We start from the raw sequence: 18,002 nt of genomic DNA, 5'->3' as shown, positions 1-18,002 counted from the left end.
AACAGAACAGATAAGTGGGAATACAAGCATCATAAAGTCACTCCAGGTCATATGGCCATGAAAAATTTCAGTCCTTAGTAGAAAGAACATGCTGACATGCATTATAAATGCCCAGCCCTGTGTTTTCTGTCTCTCCCATTACCCTTAGCTCTGTTCCTTCCTATCACACCAGATGTGTTTGGCTTTCTTAAAAGCTGTTTCCTGTTTTATAAGAACTCAAATCCTTCCTGTTCCTGCACTCAATATGAATTTCTGCTGGTTTTGAGTTCTTTGTGAAGACTAGGGAATTTGAAAGGTCATTTCTCTTTGGAGGCATGAATTAGTTTTGGGTTTGCACTGAACAGTTAATAAAATTCAGAAAGAGTCATGTAATCTGTGTATTTTGCATGTATAACAAATGAAAAAGGTAGGAAATTTGTTCAGAAATATTTAAGGAAAAAAAAAGTTGTATGGACAAGGGAGCAGTTAAGACTAAGTCACAGAACCACAGAATCACAGAGTGGGTCAGGTTGGAAGGGACCACAATGGCCATCTGGTCCAACCTCCCAGCTCAAGCAGGATCATCCTAGAGCACATGGAGCAGGATTGTGTCCAGATGGTTCTTCAATATCTCCAGTAACAGTGACTCCACAACCTCTCTGGGCAATGTGCTCAGAGTGCTTCCAAGCAATCCAGTGACTGGTCACCTGCACTGGAAAGAAGTTCTTCCTCTTGCTCAGGAAGAACTTCCTGCACATCTGTTTCTGCCCATTGCTTCTTTTCCTATTGCTTGGGCCTCTGAGGAGAACCTGATTCCATGCTTTTGACAGCCTCCCTTCAGAGACCTACACACTTGAATGAGGGCCCCACTCAGTCATCTCTTCTTGAGGCTGAACCAGCCCATCCCTCTGCAGGTATGGCATAGAATGTTATCTTCTGTCCTGGGAAAGGGAATGAGAAATATGAGACAGCTGTGGGTGAATGATGATACCTATTCATTTCAGTGTAGCTTTACATACCATAAAGTATAAGGCTAACAGAAATAAGGAGTTAGCCAGAACTTACAAATCTATCATTCTAGAGCTTTAGGTAGTACTGAGTTCTTCAGTGGAACCCCAAAATATTTTGAGACCAAAATCTGGACTTTTCCAGTTTATAATGTGCCATATTTGCAATTTCTAGTCAGATGATTATATAACATATTAGAACAAAATATCTAGCTAGGCAGTCCCTGCCTATTCAGGGATCACCGTGCTTCTAGGCCTAATTTCAGTCTGTACAGCTTGTGTCTGGGTTACTGCAAATTCTGGAAAATCCTCTCGATTTGTTTTTCCTGTCCCCACAGCGGCCTGCCTATGTCTTTGCATGAACTGCAGTCTGGCTGCCTGTGAATTGACTGCTTGCTGTAACTGGCAATGTGGAAACTTCTCCTCTGGTGCATGTTCATTAATCCCAGCAATTTCACTGCCCTCTTTTCGCATCTATCTTGTCTGGTCGCTCTTCTTAAAAGAACAAAGCACATGATAAGAAGCCAACACATAGAAGAGATACCATTCATCAGGCTGCTGCTGCACATACCAAGTCTATAATAGTTAAGGGTTAGAATTCCAAAGAAACACATAAGTGATGGAGAGTAGGGATTCATTGGAAACAAGTAAACATAAACCAGTCAGATATTAATGTCAGGCCAAATCCTGCAGTATCATTGGTGAAAGGCTTGACTGAATGTATCTGGAAAGCTAGGATCTAGCTCTTGTGTAATATGGTTTGTTTTCTGTGTTGCAGTTTGAGTTATATGGATAGTAAGGTCTGAAAAGTTGTTTGATTTTTAAAAACGGTTTTCAGAGGATTAAATCAGTTGCTGCTGTATTAGCACAGAAGATTCATCTCAGAATCCTTGGAAATTTTGCCTGTGTAAGGCCATGAAATTAATAATGCTTTAATGCAAACACAGAACTGTAGAAAAGGTCAAATTTTTTTTTATTTTTTTTATTTTTTTTCAGGTAACAGCAAGTCCAGTATAACTAGCAAAATAATTCTGCCAGACAGATAGGATTGTCTGAAACCCATCCTCTTGCCAATGGAACAGAAATATTATGATGGTGCTCTTCATAATATAATTAGTGAGAAGCATTCTGTAAATTGCTGAAGAAATCTTCTGTCACAGTAGTGTATATTCCACCTCATAAAGCAGGTGGCATTTGGGCTATTTTCTGTGAGGGATGAATGTCAGCAGATAGACTGATATAACTAGGGCTAATATGCACAATGATGATGATTTAGCATGTTGTGGTTTTGCTGTAATTACTTGGTAGTAGTAATGTTTTGTATCAGACCACTGCTACCTTTTTATATTAGTTTGAGAAACTTCTCTTTTTATTTTATTTTTTAATTGAGGCTAAAATAAAATTTTCATAGGTGTGTAGTAATGTTGCTTTACACAGTTTGGATCCCAAAACAATTGAAGAAAGTTGGGGTTTATAATTTACAGTTTACTCTTTGGCATTCCATTGTGTTTATTTAACCATGGGGAAAGGTCATAGAGAAGAAATAGAAAAGAGAGGATGGCAGCAGTTATAAAGCAACTTATTGCTGTGTCAAAAAATAGTAATTGTCATAGGGGTCTGTCTAATCACTGATATTAGTGCATGCATGCATACTGTTTTTATTTTCTGTGAGTGCTGAAAAGGCAGCACAGTCCTCTGATACATTTTTATGGGCCTTTCAAAAATACTAGGTTTTCTGGTAAATATATGGAATTACTTTAGATTTCTACCTTTATTCTTGATGTGATTTTGATAGTTTGTTTGGGGTAATACCCCTCCCTACCCCACCCCCCCAGTTTGATGAGTTATATTGGAAATTATATGGAAGGAATTGTTTGTTTCCTTATTTCATTATATTGCAATTATTTTAGCAGCATTCAAGTAAAATATATCTGAGTCAGGCTAAGACTAGAAATACAGAATGATGATAGAAAGTAATCTACCATAGAACAATGCTAAACAAATATTTCACTTGTTTCACAAAATAAATTAAATGGATACAAAAGCAATTCTCTTTCATCTATGATTTCACAAACACAGCAATTACAGCCTCATATTTGCCTCATGAAACACATGATGCTTTCCATCATGGATTTTAGCCTGCATTAATCAGGGTACAGTTTTGCCTTCAGTTTTTCCTATTTTTTTCTGTTAGTTGCAATTCTTTTTCTCAAAATATACATGTATGTTGTTTATTCCCTTTACTGGAAATAATCTGCTGACCTTAAAAAAAGATGGCAAGTATTCATAGCCTTCCCTTTTTGCCACCAAAAGAGTTTCTTGATCAATTCATGTCTGTGTCTGTGAGTCTGTAAAAAAAAGAAGGAGTGCAAATATGACAATCTAATATGTTTGCACAAGTCTCTCTGTGTGTTTCGTTGCGTGGTTTGTTTTTTTCCTGGGGAGAGCTGTGTTTTATGGTTCAGTTATATTTCCTTTGCCACAGGCATCCATTTTGCTCTAAAGGTAAACCTCAGGATTACTTTCTCTGAAGTCTTCAGGAGCCACTGAAATGCTAAACACTCGGAATAACTGGGAGAAGTAGACTTAAGCAAAGCATGGTATGAGATGCCCTTATGAACCTGTAGGTAAGATACAGTGTCCTGAGGGCAGGGCTCCTCTCGAGGTAAGGCACCACTGGGACTGTGTTTGTGGCTGTATTGTTGTCCCTCAAGAGCAGAGTGCAGGGTGGGATCTGATGCTTATGGCTTTGTTATCATTAGCAGAAGGGCTGTGGTGCCCTGGGACCTGTGGGACTGGAGTCTGGCCCTGGCCTGGGAGGTGCTGGCCAGCCCAGCTGCTGGGGGTGGGTGACTCTCACCTCCCCAGTGTGAGCTGGGTCTGCACAGTACCAGCAGTGGTGTGGCTGTGCTGAGGAAAAATGCAGATATAAACCCAAACAAGCCCAAGGCTGAGCAGGAAAAAATCACTGACACTAAGCCAGCAGGAAGAAACCCTAACCATGAACCTCTTCTATAACAGACTTTGAGTGTGACCTCCTCTGCTTCCCCTCAAGGGCTGTTGTTTGAGGAAGACTGAAGCTGCTCGCAGGAGAATCCAGAAGGGCATTGCAAAGGTGACCTTAGTACCAACAAAAAGAGGTCAGTATTAGCAATTGTTTTGTATGGTGTTTTTGAAAAGCATATTATTAATGAGGACTTACTCTGGTAGCTGGACTGTGAATAATAGTGTTATTGGACCAGTCATAAATGCAGTGGTTTTGTTAATTTACTAATGCTTTAAATACGCTGATGATGGTTTTCTCACATGTTTTCACTTTTTGTCAGCAACAAGATTCTGAGTGTACCATTATCTAGTCCAGCCATTTTAGGTTTAACTGAAAAACTGAGTAATCTGGCTTATATTCTAGTGAAATCTGACCTTCGAGTTTGAAAGTGTTTTCTGTGCTCATTATACAAAAGCAAGTGTCATGGATCTTTTTCAGGCTCCTGAGTTTCACTGCTATAATCATGTAAAGATCCAGTGAAACTTGTGCACTGTTCCACACTGGTGTGTCCCCTCTTGAAGTGTGAAGTCCTTTAGAGGAAGAGAAGAAAATGATCTCCTATTAGATTATTCCAGAGAGATTTTACAAGTTTAGTACATTTTCATATTCTTCTGTCTCAAAAATGTATTGAGGCATCCTGAAAACCTGTGAATATGCCTTTAAGTGTATTTTAAGTTTTCCTTCGTTAGGAAGGGAACTGCTTTCAGTATTCTGAAACTAGGAATGGCAGTTACACTTTCCTCTCCCACAACATATGGCACGTTGCAGTTTCTATCCTTTTTTGTTTGTTTGTTTGCTTTGTGGATTTATTTTTTTGTTTGGCTTTGTGTTTTTGTGGGGTTGCTTTGGTTTTTTTTTTGGAGGGGGGATTGTGGCTTTTTTTGTTTTTTTTTTGTTTTTTTGTGGTGGTTTTTGTTTGGTTTTTGTTTGGTCTGTTTCTTTTTTGTGTTGTTCTGTGGTTTTGTGATGTCACATTTCCATGCTGTGCAGATCTTTATCTTGTTTCTCTTTGGCTTTGCATTTATGAAATATTAGGGTATATTAACATTTAAAGTATTTAAAGCATTTGAAGTTGCTTTCTGTGGAAAGTATTTTTGTCTTTCCAGTTTTGTATATATTGGCTTAATCTTGAAAATAAAGCTCAGGAAGAAGTTTTAGATATCACAGGAAGTGCAATTTTATTGCAAATTTATTTTTTTTTTTTAGTTTATTTTTTATCAATTTATCATTATTATTTATACAATATGTTTTTATAAGTGTATAGACAGAGGGAAGCTGCCTACTGTGTTTAAGCAAGGGAAGAAATAGCTCATCAAAAGCTGGTCGGCAACATTTCTTGTGAAGATGATGATTTTTATATTAGACTGTATTAAAGGAGGAAAGGAAAATTACTTTGAAATTTATTTTCTAGAAATGATAAAATCTTTTGGGAAATTGCCTGAATATAACTCTTTTTCTAGTAATTATGGCCTCAACCTCTTGAAGCACTCTGATAATCCTCAAATGAAATTATTTTCTCAGACTAGGACATTCCATTCTAGATTATTTTCCCTAGAGAACCTCTGCTTAATATTCTTCAAAAATAAACTTTGGTAGAGAATTTGCTACACTGAAAATTTCATATAGGAGATCTGTCTATAGATAAGCCTACTTTTGATGAAAAAATCCATCAGGTATGTAAGAAAAAAATAAAATTGAAGCAAAAAGAATTTTATGTGTCTATATCATCATATTTCAGTTTCTTATTTTTCAGTATTGTCACTTTTTCCTCAAATGACATATTTTTCAGATACTGTTAGGGGAACTTTTTGTGTTTTAAGAACATGTGTGCATTCCTGAACTCATTAGTCTGAACTTTTTTCAGTCCTGATTGTAGGTGAGTTCATGGTAGTGTAGCCTTTGGGAGAACAGTTTACTGTGAGTAAACAACTCAGTATTTATAATAACTCAACTTGATGCATACGAGCGCATTGTTCCTTCACAAATCCTTGTCAGAATAATTCTGGAAGTATTCCTCATTTCTAACCAAAACAGTCACTAAGCTTAAGTTTGGGAATGAAAACATACTGCAGTTCCTATGACAGCAGCTAAATTAAAAAATAACTCTTACTCCTAAATGTTTGCTTATTGGATGCCTATGAAGGTTTCTTAGTGACTCTCTGAAGGTCATTACAAACTTCAGACTTGGAGAAATGATGGTATTATAGAAATCCTTCTGTGGAAAGTGAAGTGAAAGGCTGTCTTTATACAAGGATACTTGAAAAAAACCCGGAAGAGGAATCTTCTGATCTAGGTTGTCTCTTAAGTAAAGGTGACTTTTCAGTGGTACTGAAAATGTGAGGAGAGACAACAGAATTGTGAGTTTTCATTGCATTTTGTCTGCATAAGAAGGATCTTATAGGCATATCTACTCTACATGAATCTCTCCATTCATGTTGCCATTTATTTTCATGACATAATTGTTCACATTCCACATTTTTAAGCGATTTAAATTTGTCTACAATGAAACTATTCCACATGGAACAGGCAATAGCTATTGTGAACTTTAAGCCTTAGCTTTTTCTGACCCGTAATGTCAAATTCATTTTTTCTTGTGACTGGCTTAATAGCTTAATGACCTCGAATTTCAAGAGGAAATGGGAACCATTCAGATCCTGTATAGATAAATGGTCTTCTGCTGACCTCTAATGGAGAAGATAAATCTGAAACTAACTTGTAGCCAATTGCATGTTCATAGCTCAACAGAGCAAGAAGACATGGTAATAACACTGTGATAATACTGTCATCCAGTTAAAAGCAATTATGCTATATGATAGAATGTGAAGAAAATTATGCTAGAAAATAGTAGTCCAAGAATTTACTTGTTTTGCAAACTTAAATCTACTTTAGATTGAAAAATCTGTTCCTCCTTTTAAAACTTAGGAATTTTAGACAGAAACAGAGAATTTATGAGCTTGTGTACCTGGGTGTTGTACTAGAAAACGTTTCACTTTGTGAGCTGTTACTAGTGTGGAGTTAAAGACAAAACAAGGTAAGAGTTAGACTGACAGATTAAGCAAGAGGGTCTTCATATGGGGTCTTCAGCATCTTTGTCATTAATTCATAGGTGTAAAACATGGTGGACGACATAAAGAACATGCATGGAGTACCAATTTTTACTTTTAAATTGTTTTTTCAAGATCAGAAAGGAATATAGTATTGTAGAGGATAATCCTGTGGCAAGTCCACCTCCATGTGTAGGTATTCTAGAAACACAGAATAGCTGAGGCACCAGAAGGCCTCTGCAGATTATCTAGTTGAGGGAGTTTAACCTCGCTGATAGCTAAGCCCACATTCCTTTTCTCATTCATTCACCCCAGCAGGATGGAAGAAATAACTGAAAGGGCAAAAAGGAGAAATTTTGTATATTGAGATGAAGATAGTTTAACAGGTGAAGAAACAAAAATAAAAGTAAAAATTATACAATCAATCAATATCTTCAATCAGCATACTGATGCCCAGTCAGTCTCTGAGCAATGGCTACCTTGAAAAAGTACCCCCACCCCCATAGTTTTATTGCTGAATGAGATGCTATATTGCATGGAATAGCCCTTTGGTCTGTTCAAGTCTGCTGTCCTGATGTGTTCCCTTCTAACCTTTTGTTCACCCTCAGGCTACCTGCTGCAGGGAGCGGGGGGAGGAGAGAATAGAGCTAGAAAAAGCCTCAATGCTGTGCAAGCAGTGCTCAGCAATATCTCATGTGTTATCAACACTGTGTTGACTCCATATCTATACCTAGCACTGTAGAGACTGCTATTAAGAAATATAATTCTGTCCCAGTCAGTACACTAGCCACAACCCCGTGCTCAGAGCAAGGGAGCCCAGATCTAGACAAAACATTGCAAATGTGTCTCACCAGGGCTAAGCAGAGGAGAGGAATCACCTCCATTAACCTGCTCCTGCAGTAGTCCAGGATGCTTTTGGCTGATTTTGCTGCATGGACACATTATTGGCCCGTGATAAGCTTTTTTCTCAGGACCTCAGGTCCTTTTTTGTGAAACTGCTAGTTGGTATATCAGTCTTCCTTTTTAACTGGGTACAGCTTACCTGCTTTATGCCAACTGGTTTTGGACTAATAACCTGATACAACTCCATCAGCCTCAACTTCTTGTTAAACTCCCAGCAACTTTTTAATTTCTTGGACAGTTCCAGCAACATTTTCAGCCCTTTAACTGCTCCAAGAAGCAGACAACATCTTGCCAAACAGCACATGTACTGGTTGACTTCACACATAGCTCTGAGCTAACCAGAGTGTGAGTAGCAAGTGTCCAGTGAAAAGAAACCCGGCTTTGGAGGAGTTTCTGTGGAGAGAGCCGTGTATCACACCGCAAAGAAAGGCGGGTCAATCTGACTCAGAGGGAGCTGGCAAGGACAGGAAGATTTTCTGCTTTGAGACACAGAGCAGGAGTCCATTTGAAACCATACTGCATTAGTTACTCTGCTCACAGAACAATTTGCTAAGCTGGTAGCATATATAAACTTTTATTTAAGTGAAACTCGATGTTCTGCTTTCACTGTAAAGAGTGACAATGCTTCATTGACTCCAGAAGATGGTGCTCTCTGCATTTATTTTAGAATTTATTATCCCAGAAACAACAACTATCCAATTCAGCTTTCGTTGGTTTGTAAATTATTGAGGATACCTTTGCAACAACATCTGCTAATGCAGCCCTGCTCCTGAAGCTTTCACATTTACAAATAATATGCATAAAATTTTCCACACGGGAGGTTAGAAAATGCACAAATATTCGGGTAATCTTACTTTAATATAATCTGATGTGCTAAACCAATCTCAGAACATACATATTACATTTTAAAAAGACAAATAACACTTGATTCAATCAGTAACTTCAAAGCTGATTTTTTAACAAAAATACATCTAAATTCCACTGTTGTGATGATTCTTTATGGAAGATACAGGGTCTTTGCTATAAATATTTTATATGGTTATAGAACAGTGTACAAAATACACATATATGTTCTGATGTATTGTATGAACTGTAATATTAAAATAAGTATGATAAATTATGCTTATCAGTTCTGAAGTACATCCTTAAATTTGTTTCAAACTTCATATTGCTGAGGTGTTTCTGTATTTGTCATTGATTTTCTGCTTCTGTACAACTAAAAGCAGTAGCATTTTATAGCTTTTAGCATTCTTTTCATTCTGTTTCCAGGGAAGACACTAATACAGCCTTGAAAAAACTTTAAGTTATGTATACATTTTACATGCATATTAGAGTCTGTGAAATACTGCAGGTAATACACTTTGTGCAGAGTGTCAGAACAGATGACAAACTCAATCTGAAAAATGCATTGCATTGCTTTCTGCCTGTAGTCAGAACCATTTCTGATCTGCCTCTCAGGTACAGGCATCACAGGTTTACTATTTTGTACTAATTTGGTTTCCTGGGGTAAACCAAAAAGTCATTGTACTCTATATACATCTGTGCCCCAAAATTGCTACTGTGTCTTTAAAGAACTGCAGTGCAGCAGGAAAAAGAATGGTGAGGTCCAGGATGGTATCACGGCCTTTTTAAGTCTGCTCCAGCAGGCAGCTTGAGCTCTTTTGCTGCATGAATGTTGCTTCACTTGTTTTTCATCTTTGCCTTAGGCAGAGCTGTCTCTGGCCACTTGGTTTGGGTCTTGGTTTCTTGCTATAGAGTCGAAGCAGTGCAGGCAGAGGCTTTTCCTTTTTGGGTTTTCTTTTGTTGTTGTTTTTTTCGTCTCCAAGAGACTGCCTTGGGGCAAACCCAGCAGTTTTGTATCTGGTGGATATTTGCTGTTATTTCTTGACTGTTGCTTTTTCACTTGTTAGTAAACTGGTAGTTTTTCACTTACAATAAGGAATGTGTTCATTCCTTATTGGCAGAAAGGAATTGGTTGAACCTATGAAGGGAGGCAATTCATTCCAAAGTGTTCTCTTTTAAATGGTCTCAAACCAGGGCATTTGGACATTTTGATACAGTTAGTGCTGTGTTTTCATGTCTGGGGTTTCTGTGAGAAAGCAGGAAGGTGTGGGAGTAGGATTCAGAAAAATTGAGTAAGGAATGCAGGAAGTGGAAAAAGAGATGTGTGTATTATAGACCAGAATTAGAGAGTAGATGAAATTGGAAGGTATTTTCCTAAATCATCTAGTCAGACCCACTATTCAGAGTAAGGTTGACTTTGATGCTGGATATGGCTTTTTGGTTCAGTTAGGTGGCTCAGATTTCTTCAACTCTCCCTGAGTAACCTGTTCTGGTGTTTGACAGACATTGTCAATTTCTTTTTTGAACATCCAGCTGGGATATCAGTCATTGCAGTTTTACCCATTGGCCTTCTTTTGCCAAGGACAAAATTGTGTATTGCCAAGAAAATTCTAATTCCAACTTCTCTGCAGCCATACACTGAAGTTGAAGACAGCAGTAAGATCCTCTTTTAGCCTTTCCTTCTTTGAGATGAAAACCTGAAAATCTCCTTATCAATACTTTTGTGTCCCATATTGCAGTCCCAAATCATCTTGGTGACTGCTATCTATTAGGAATGATTGAAATGTGAACCTCCAGGACTCTCCTGTGATATTCCACATTTCTCATATTGCTCTGTTGCTATTCTTCTGAAATACACACACTTAATTTTAGTATATCTGTGTAAAATACTGCTCTATCGCATGCACATAAGTTCTCTCCACTGTGTAGACCATGGCACTGTTTTCTTGAGTTCTTGAGTTCTTTAATAAAATAAAAATCCAAATGAATATTTCTTGTCAGAATTCTCTTTAGGACTTGAGTTGCATGAAATTAAAATATGCTTTATCAATACCAAGCAACATTTTTAGTTACTGCTTTAAAATTCAAAAAGACAGCAGGCACTTTAAAAAAAAAAAAGAAAAGAAAAAGAGACAAGAAAGAAAAGTCTCCTTAGTTATATAAAAGAGGAGTTTTTAATTTACTTTGCATATATCTGTGTTTAGAGATGTATAAAGAATCAGCTATGTCAACTTGTTTAGTTAGAGTATTTCTAAATAACTCTGGGTAGCCCACGCTAACAGCTATAATCTGAAATACTTCTATTCTTGATTCACAGGATATAAATGAGTAATGAAACATTTAGGTGCTGTTTTGGCAGGTAGGATGTACTTATCACTGATGAATAATAGTAGGAATGGCTTCCATAATGGCTCAGTACATAGAAGAAATTATTTTCCCCCCTATTTTTTCAAGATTATTTCATCTCATATTGTGACCAGAAATCAGAAATTCAGAATATAGAAATTATAAAAAATGTTTGCACCAGAAATTTCTATGCAATTTCCAGTGGCTCAGGGTAAGCTCTGAGTTGAGAAACAACTTAAAAGATTTTTTTGTCCAAATCACTTCATGCATATTGAGTCTCCGACTCCAATGGAAACTGAATTCCCTGCTTCTTAACTCTCAGTATATTTTTTAAAGATCTTTCAAGGTTTTCATTGGAATAAAAACACTATTTTTCTTTATTTTTCTTACTCCTCAACTTTGCCCAGGTTTTTTTGTTTCCCAGAGTTCATGTGTACAACATCAGACTCATGGTCAAGGTTAACCTGACCTCTCATCAGGTAAAATTTGGATTGACATGACATAGTGTATATAATAAAAGGCCATATAGGAAAATCTTCAGAAAAGAATATAATCATGTATAACAAGAGTTTGAAGAATTAGAAATGGAGTGATCAGGTTGTAAATTATGCCTGGTATTTGAGAAGCTGGAGACAAACAATGCTGAAAATTGTAGTTCATTGTAAAAATCTAGAAGATTTAGGATGGCTTAAATGAACTGTGTAATTAATTTTGAACCACTTTACCTTTAGACCTCTCTTGAAACTGCTAATTCTCATCAAGCTGTGGTAGCATAGCCATTATTACTTTAAGAAGTCACCTTCTTTGTGAAAAGAATGAATTCCACTAGAAGTCCGAAGTGTGCCACTTCATGGTCCAGCAACTTAAAGTGACTCAAAAATTTGTGTTTTATAATAAGGACCAAACATTTTTTTTTTTTTGGTGCACAAAGCTGATTTGCTTTGAAAAATTAACAACTTTGTCTAATCCATTTTAGAAACATTTTATTAAGTTTCTGTGTGGAAGAATTTTGCAAATCTTAGTCTTATCAGTAGTATTTCAGATTCAAAAGGAGAGGTATCAGAACATCCCTTCTGCTTATTTTGACAATAACAAGGAATATTTATTTTGTACAGGACAGAGTTTTCCCAGTTTGGAGGAGAAAATTGTATATGTGACTCTTAACTATTCTAACTCAAAAAATAAGTCTTGAGAACTGAAAGAAACAGAAGTATAATAAATGTAGGAACTAGCATAATCTATCTGTTGGCATAATCTATTTAGTCTCTCTTTTCATTCAGTGGAAGGAAGCCTGATAATTCAGTATGAATTGAAAAAGCCCTATAGTTAAGAAAAAGTTTTTGTAACAGATTTTGGATAGTGAAAAAAAAAAACACTGAAATGAGTATATTAATAATCAAAACAATGTTTCACTTATCTGAATAATTAAAATGAATAGTCTTGATTTTGATAACAAAAACAAAACTAACACCACGTTGCATTAAATAGATCAAAGAGAATTCAAGAGTATCATTTGGTCTCCCACAGTAACATAAATACCTCAGTTCTTTCAATGTAAGTAGGTTTTAACTCTTATAAAATTGAGATACATGTTTATAAAATATTATTATCTGAAACCTACAATTAGGAACTAATGAGTTCTGTCTTTAGAATCTTCAATACTGTGAAAGATTGTTCAAAAATATTTCTTCAGTTTGCTTAGAGAAATAAATACTTCAGAAACCATGTCTGTGGTTAGCAAATTTGCCCATGAAAACCTATTTTGTAACATAAAATAACAGTGAAAATAACAATGAGATAAGATTAGGTATTGTTTAAATGACCTTTTTAATACCTTTTTTTATTCAAATTACCATAGACAGAATAACAGGCCAAATGAATCACAGAGACTATTGCATATATCTTTTATTTTATTTAACTCCTCAATGAAACGTAGACAAGTATTTTGAAAAAGCATTTTAAATTATTTAAATGCTGCATTTAAATCTGATTAAAAGGTTTTTTAATAACTACCATGTACTGTGAAAGAGTACCACAGAAATTTCTTACAATGATTTCATGAACAAATATTGACATTTAATTTTCTTTCTCTTATTCCTCCAGTCTGCTAGTTTTGGACACCCAATACTATTAAGTTTTCTCATTCTTACTTTAGATATTAGTCTGGAAGTCTGAGCATTATGCAAATAGAGCAAGGTGATAGCTCCCAAAATGGCATGTTTACAACGAGTTGTCAGACCAATAGTTAACCATTAAGGTTATATATCTTTTTCCCCTAGAAAAAACATCTTGCATGTGATAAGGTAGATTTTTGCTGAACTTTAGTATCTAGGGAAATAAGTCCTTCTTCAAACTGGAAAATGGGAAACTGATTCTTTCTGGAAGATGTTTTTGTGGTGTGTGTGTGTGTTTTTTCCTGGTTGTATGAAAATGTTCTCATTTTATCTTTATATAAATCTGTAGACACTGAAACGAGAATGCAAAACTCTCCAGTATCATATCCTATATCCTAGATGAATTTTGAAAATTAGTTCCTTTTTACATGAAGCAGTCTGAAAACCTTTTTTGAAACTAAGATGCACCATTAACGAAGGGAGGAGATGATAGATTTCAGCAGATGAATATTTGACCAAAACTGCTCTGAGCTTTAAAGCTTCTCTAAGGGAGTGGGATTCTCATCTGACATTCTGGCGACTTTCCCATTTCTTGTCAGGGAATCCTGTTTTTTAAACTTCCATCATTAAAATGGAGATAATTAAGGATGAAAAACTTTCAAATAGACTTTAACAGAGACAATTGTTTGTCTTCTGAACTTTACAGAAATTTCTTGAAATATGATTGTTCATACAACTTGTTCTATAAGACTGTATTTTATGTATGGTAATATGATTTAATTATATATCTGGATTTATTTTGAGTTTGAGGAATTAATTTCCAACTCTGATCCTCTTTTTTTTAAAAAAACCTAGCCATCTATTTCATATCATTGCTAATTAATGATTGTTATTTGCTCTTATCTAAGCATAGTTACATCTTTTTTTAAACAAATCGTGCTCTATTTTGATCCTTTTTTCCAAATTTAGGAATTTCCATCTGCAAACATAAATATTTTCTGCTCCTTTCTCCTTGGTACATTGAATGCCAGACCTTACAAGACCTTACAGAGCTGACAGAAGCTTGCCTGATACAACCATACAAGTTAAGAAAGACTTTTTATCAGAGTTTTGAGTGTTGCCATACTTAATTTTGTTCCCACAATATGAGTATTTAATTTTAAATGTACCTCTCCATTACCCTCGAGAGATTCTCATAAGATAGGATAGAAATCTTTCCTGTATTTGAAATACACTACACCTATTTCTTCCCAAACCACAAAGATTTATTCTATAGTAGTTTTCCAGTAATTACTTTTGTTAAGCTGCCTGGTTTATAGTGCCTTGTGTCCTTTTCTCCTTCTTCTGTAAATATTTGTCTCCTTCTAGGCTTACTCCTTGTTGGTTCTAAAGCTTAACTGATAACAGCTTTGAGAGAGTCTCACAGGTTTACAAAGTAATTTGTGGCAATTTTCATGGTTTCCAGCTGATCAGAGAATATTTACTTTATGTAAACAGTCTATACACCATTCCTTTAGTTCTGTGTTTTATGTTCTTTCCCCTTTATTCCTTTCATTTATGTCAATCATTGTTCTGAATGTCTGTGATTTAGATTCCGGCACAGATAAGAGACTGATGTAATAGAGGACACTTCTAAATATATTTCCTTTAACCAGTGGATGAAGCTCATTATTCCAGAGACAAGCTATTCATCACAATTTCCCAAAACAAAATATTTTACTTTACAAGATTTTTAAGTAAAAGCCATTCTTTGCAAATCTTTTGGTCATGCCCTTCTGTTCCAGCCTTTGCACAGATCTGTCCAATCTTGTACTGTCCCATTAGGAGCCATAGTCCAAATTGTCAAGAGTCTGCACCCTTTTATTTCTCTCTCTGAGACACTTCTTTATGACATACCAAAAAATTATGTCCCCTGAAATTTACATATTTCTAAAGAGGAGACAAACTTGAGTCTATCATTTCCTTTGGTCTCTTGACTTCTCTTGCTGATTCTTTGCAGTTAAGAAATTTGAAGGAATTCATAGTAATACCAGAGAATTCGTTTTTGAGCAGTACAAATACTGATGACCAGGTATCTCCTCAGGTAACTCCTTTCAGCTGAGTGTTTATCTCTGCTGTAGATCCATTTTGTGGATCTTTAGAAGGCAAATCCATGCTTCTAAGATTTTTTGCTTTTGTTTGTTTACTTATTTTCTTTGAAGAAGTTTCCACATAGGGTAAAAAGGAAAGGCTGGTATCACTAATTCACTGAGAAGACACCATCCGTCATTTATCTAGGCAATACGAAACTTCATCTGGTCATCATGGGAAGAAGTCTTTCAGCTCTGCTGATAATGTTAGTTTTTAGTCATATAATTAGTCTTTTTCAAAACTAAAATTAAAGGAAAAAAAAAAAGATATACTAAGTGCTTCACATTTTACTTTCAGATAACCTGTAATCAGATTTCTGTTACCACTGGACAATTTACTCTTTCTTTCTCTGGATTTCCTCTTGCTGCTGAGGAGTTTTAAAATGTTTTGTCACCCTATGCATCTTTCAAGGAACATAAAAGGTTAATAATAAAACTTTATCTCGTAGGGTTATGTGAAAATATATGTATTTTAAATAAAAAATTCTCAAGGCGTAGTACTAATATTGTGCAAATATTTAGAAGTTATTTTATGCTTTTTGTGTTCTGTGTAACACTTCAAGTAAGACTTAAAGATGGACAGTGAATGTGGAAGATAGAAAAATCTGAACAAGATGAAAGAAGACAGGAGCCTTGAAAAAAACCCAGTCTGTCACATATCAGGTAATAATTGCTATATGTAAATGTGTATGCAATAGGAATAAATTAGCATTTCTGAACTTTTGAGTGCTTGACTTGAAACTTTCCATACAATACTTTTTTATATAATGTGTTTTAAATGTTAGTGTACTTATATATTGTGGAGTTTTCATTCACATTTGAAGCAATTTTGATTTTGTAAATGGCAGTCTGGCTCCTGATTCCAGCACAACTTTTGCCATTATTACAGTTTTGGATCTCAGTACAAATGAGTTACAAGCCAATTACCTTGAAAAAGAAGGAAACATAATGGAGAATGATATCATATATGAATTTAAGAAGAAGATTTTAGAAAAAAAAGCATTAATATTTTAAACCAGTAAGAGGAGATATACTGGCCAGAACTGATTGATTTCTACACAGGATAAATAGATAGAAGCTTCAATAAATAATAAAGCTCTTTGACCCAATATATAATCATGTATTTGGGAAGCAAATTTTGAATCCCAAAACTGCCATTGTCATTTGAAGTCAATTAAATACTGTTAAGATTATTTAAAAATAGATATATTACTTTCTTGAGTAATTTTACTCAAGGAGCCTTAATGTGTCTCTTATGCTATATCAACCTATTTTACTTAGGAAGATATGTTTTCTCATGGATTTTTACCTTAGTGAAAGACAGGTGAAAAAGATGTTAAGAATGCTTGGTCCCTTTCCACAACAGATGTAGGGTATCCATGTGTAGTAAAGGGTATTGTGAAATTGAGTATATTCACAAGTGATATGAAATTAAAATCTGGATTAAAATCTTACAGAAAGGTATCATGATACCAGCTGTACAAAATAATAGTGGAATTCAGTTTTGCTGACTGTACTTTATAAAGTACATGTATAAAAAATTCCTAATGTTCAATATGTTGATTGCTGCCATTATTTAGGAAAGAAATGCAGAAACCACCGTAAAAACACTGTAGTCCAAACACTGTTTCCTGTTAGCAACAATGAAAAACAAAAGCAGTATTATGAATAATAAGGGAAAAGCTGGGTAACAGACAAAAAGCACATTCTGACTACATTATGTCAAAAATGAAGTGCCCATTCCCTTCACATTGTATAAACAGACTTCCATATGAGTAGGAATTAGGTAAGTTTTGTGAATAAGCATCAGCAAAAAGGGCAGTTGGGGAAAGAAAAGAGATTTAGAAGGACAGCTAAAAGAAAGAGCTTGGGTTTGGCTGCCAAAAATTTAAAGAATCTCTAAATTTAGGAATGAAAAGAGCTAACTGCTAACTGAGAATTAGACTCCCAAGTATTTAATGTTCCAGATACGATGACAGTTTACAGCTACAGCTGATGCTTCTCATGAATGACAGCAGCTGGTTTGCAAGGAAGGGAAAGGGAATATTTTGTCAGTCAGGATTGTCATTGAAGTGAATATTTGCCTTTCTCAGAGGTTAAATGCCTACAGAAACACACTGCTACATGTGCTGTACAGATTTGACAATGTAGGTATTTCTTCCAGTACCATTTCAATATGACTTCCATACCACTAATAATTCTTACATGGCATTTCTCAGACAGACATAATGCAGATACATAAGCTTCTAGGCTGTCTATAGATGCATCAGTATCAAACAACAGTCAATCAACTGTTTCCTTATTTTATATATTTCCTATTTTATTGTCATTATCCTGAGAGACCACCTCAGAACTAAGAAAATAATTTAGGAAGCTAGTTCAGTTTCCAACTATATGATATACATCATATAGGTAGGAACTATGCTTCATGAAAACAGAAGATAATATTTCTAGCCTACATAAGTAAAAGTGAAGTAAATCTACAGATATCTAGGAGTGTACAATGCTAGATCTGAAAGCATGATTTAACTAAAATTAGAGGGAATCTTTTTAAAATTTGCTCTGGTCTTATTTTTAGTGATAAGACTATG

General features: G+C 35.4%; 1 long non-coding RNA gene across 7 annotated transcripts in view; it reads left to right on the top strand.

The window, feature by feature from the left end:
• The first annotated feature begins 540 nt into the window (after positions 1–540).
• LOC107200844 overlaps positions 541–18,002 on the top strand; it is a 70,917-nt gene continuing 53,455 nt past the window's right edge. For 4 of the 7 annotated variants that reach the window (XR_001519800.1, XR_001519794.1, XR_001519798.1 and 1 more), the window contains exons 1-2: positions 3,624–4,126; positions 15,975–16,074. This is a non-coding gene — a long non-coding RNA (uncharacterized LOC107200844). The other 3 variants (XR_001519795.2, XR_002001404.1, XR_002001403.1) reach the window with 3 other exon arrangements.

This window comes from Parus major, chromosome 2 (assembly GCF_001522545.3).
Source record: "Parus major isolate Abel chromosome 2, Parus_major1.1, whole genome shotgun sequence".
NCBI lineage: Eukaryota > Metazoa > Chordata > Aves > Passeriformes > Paridae > Parus > Parus major.
The sequence above is the reverse complement of the archived record's forward strand: the minus strand, read 5'-3'. Positions and strand labels throughout refer to the sequence as shown.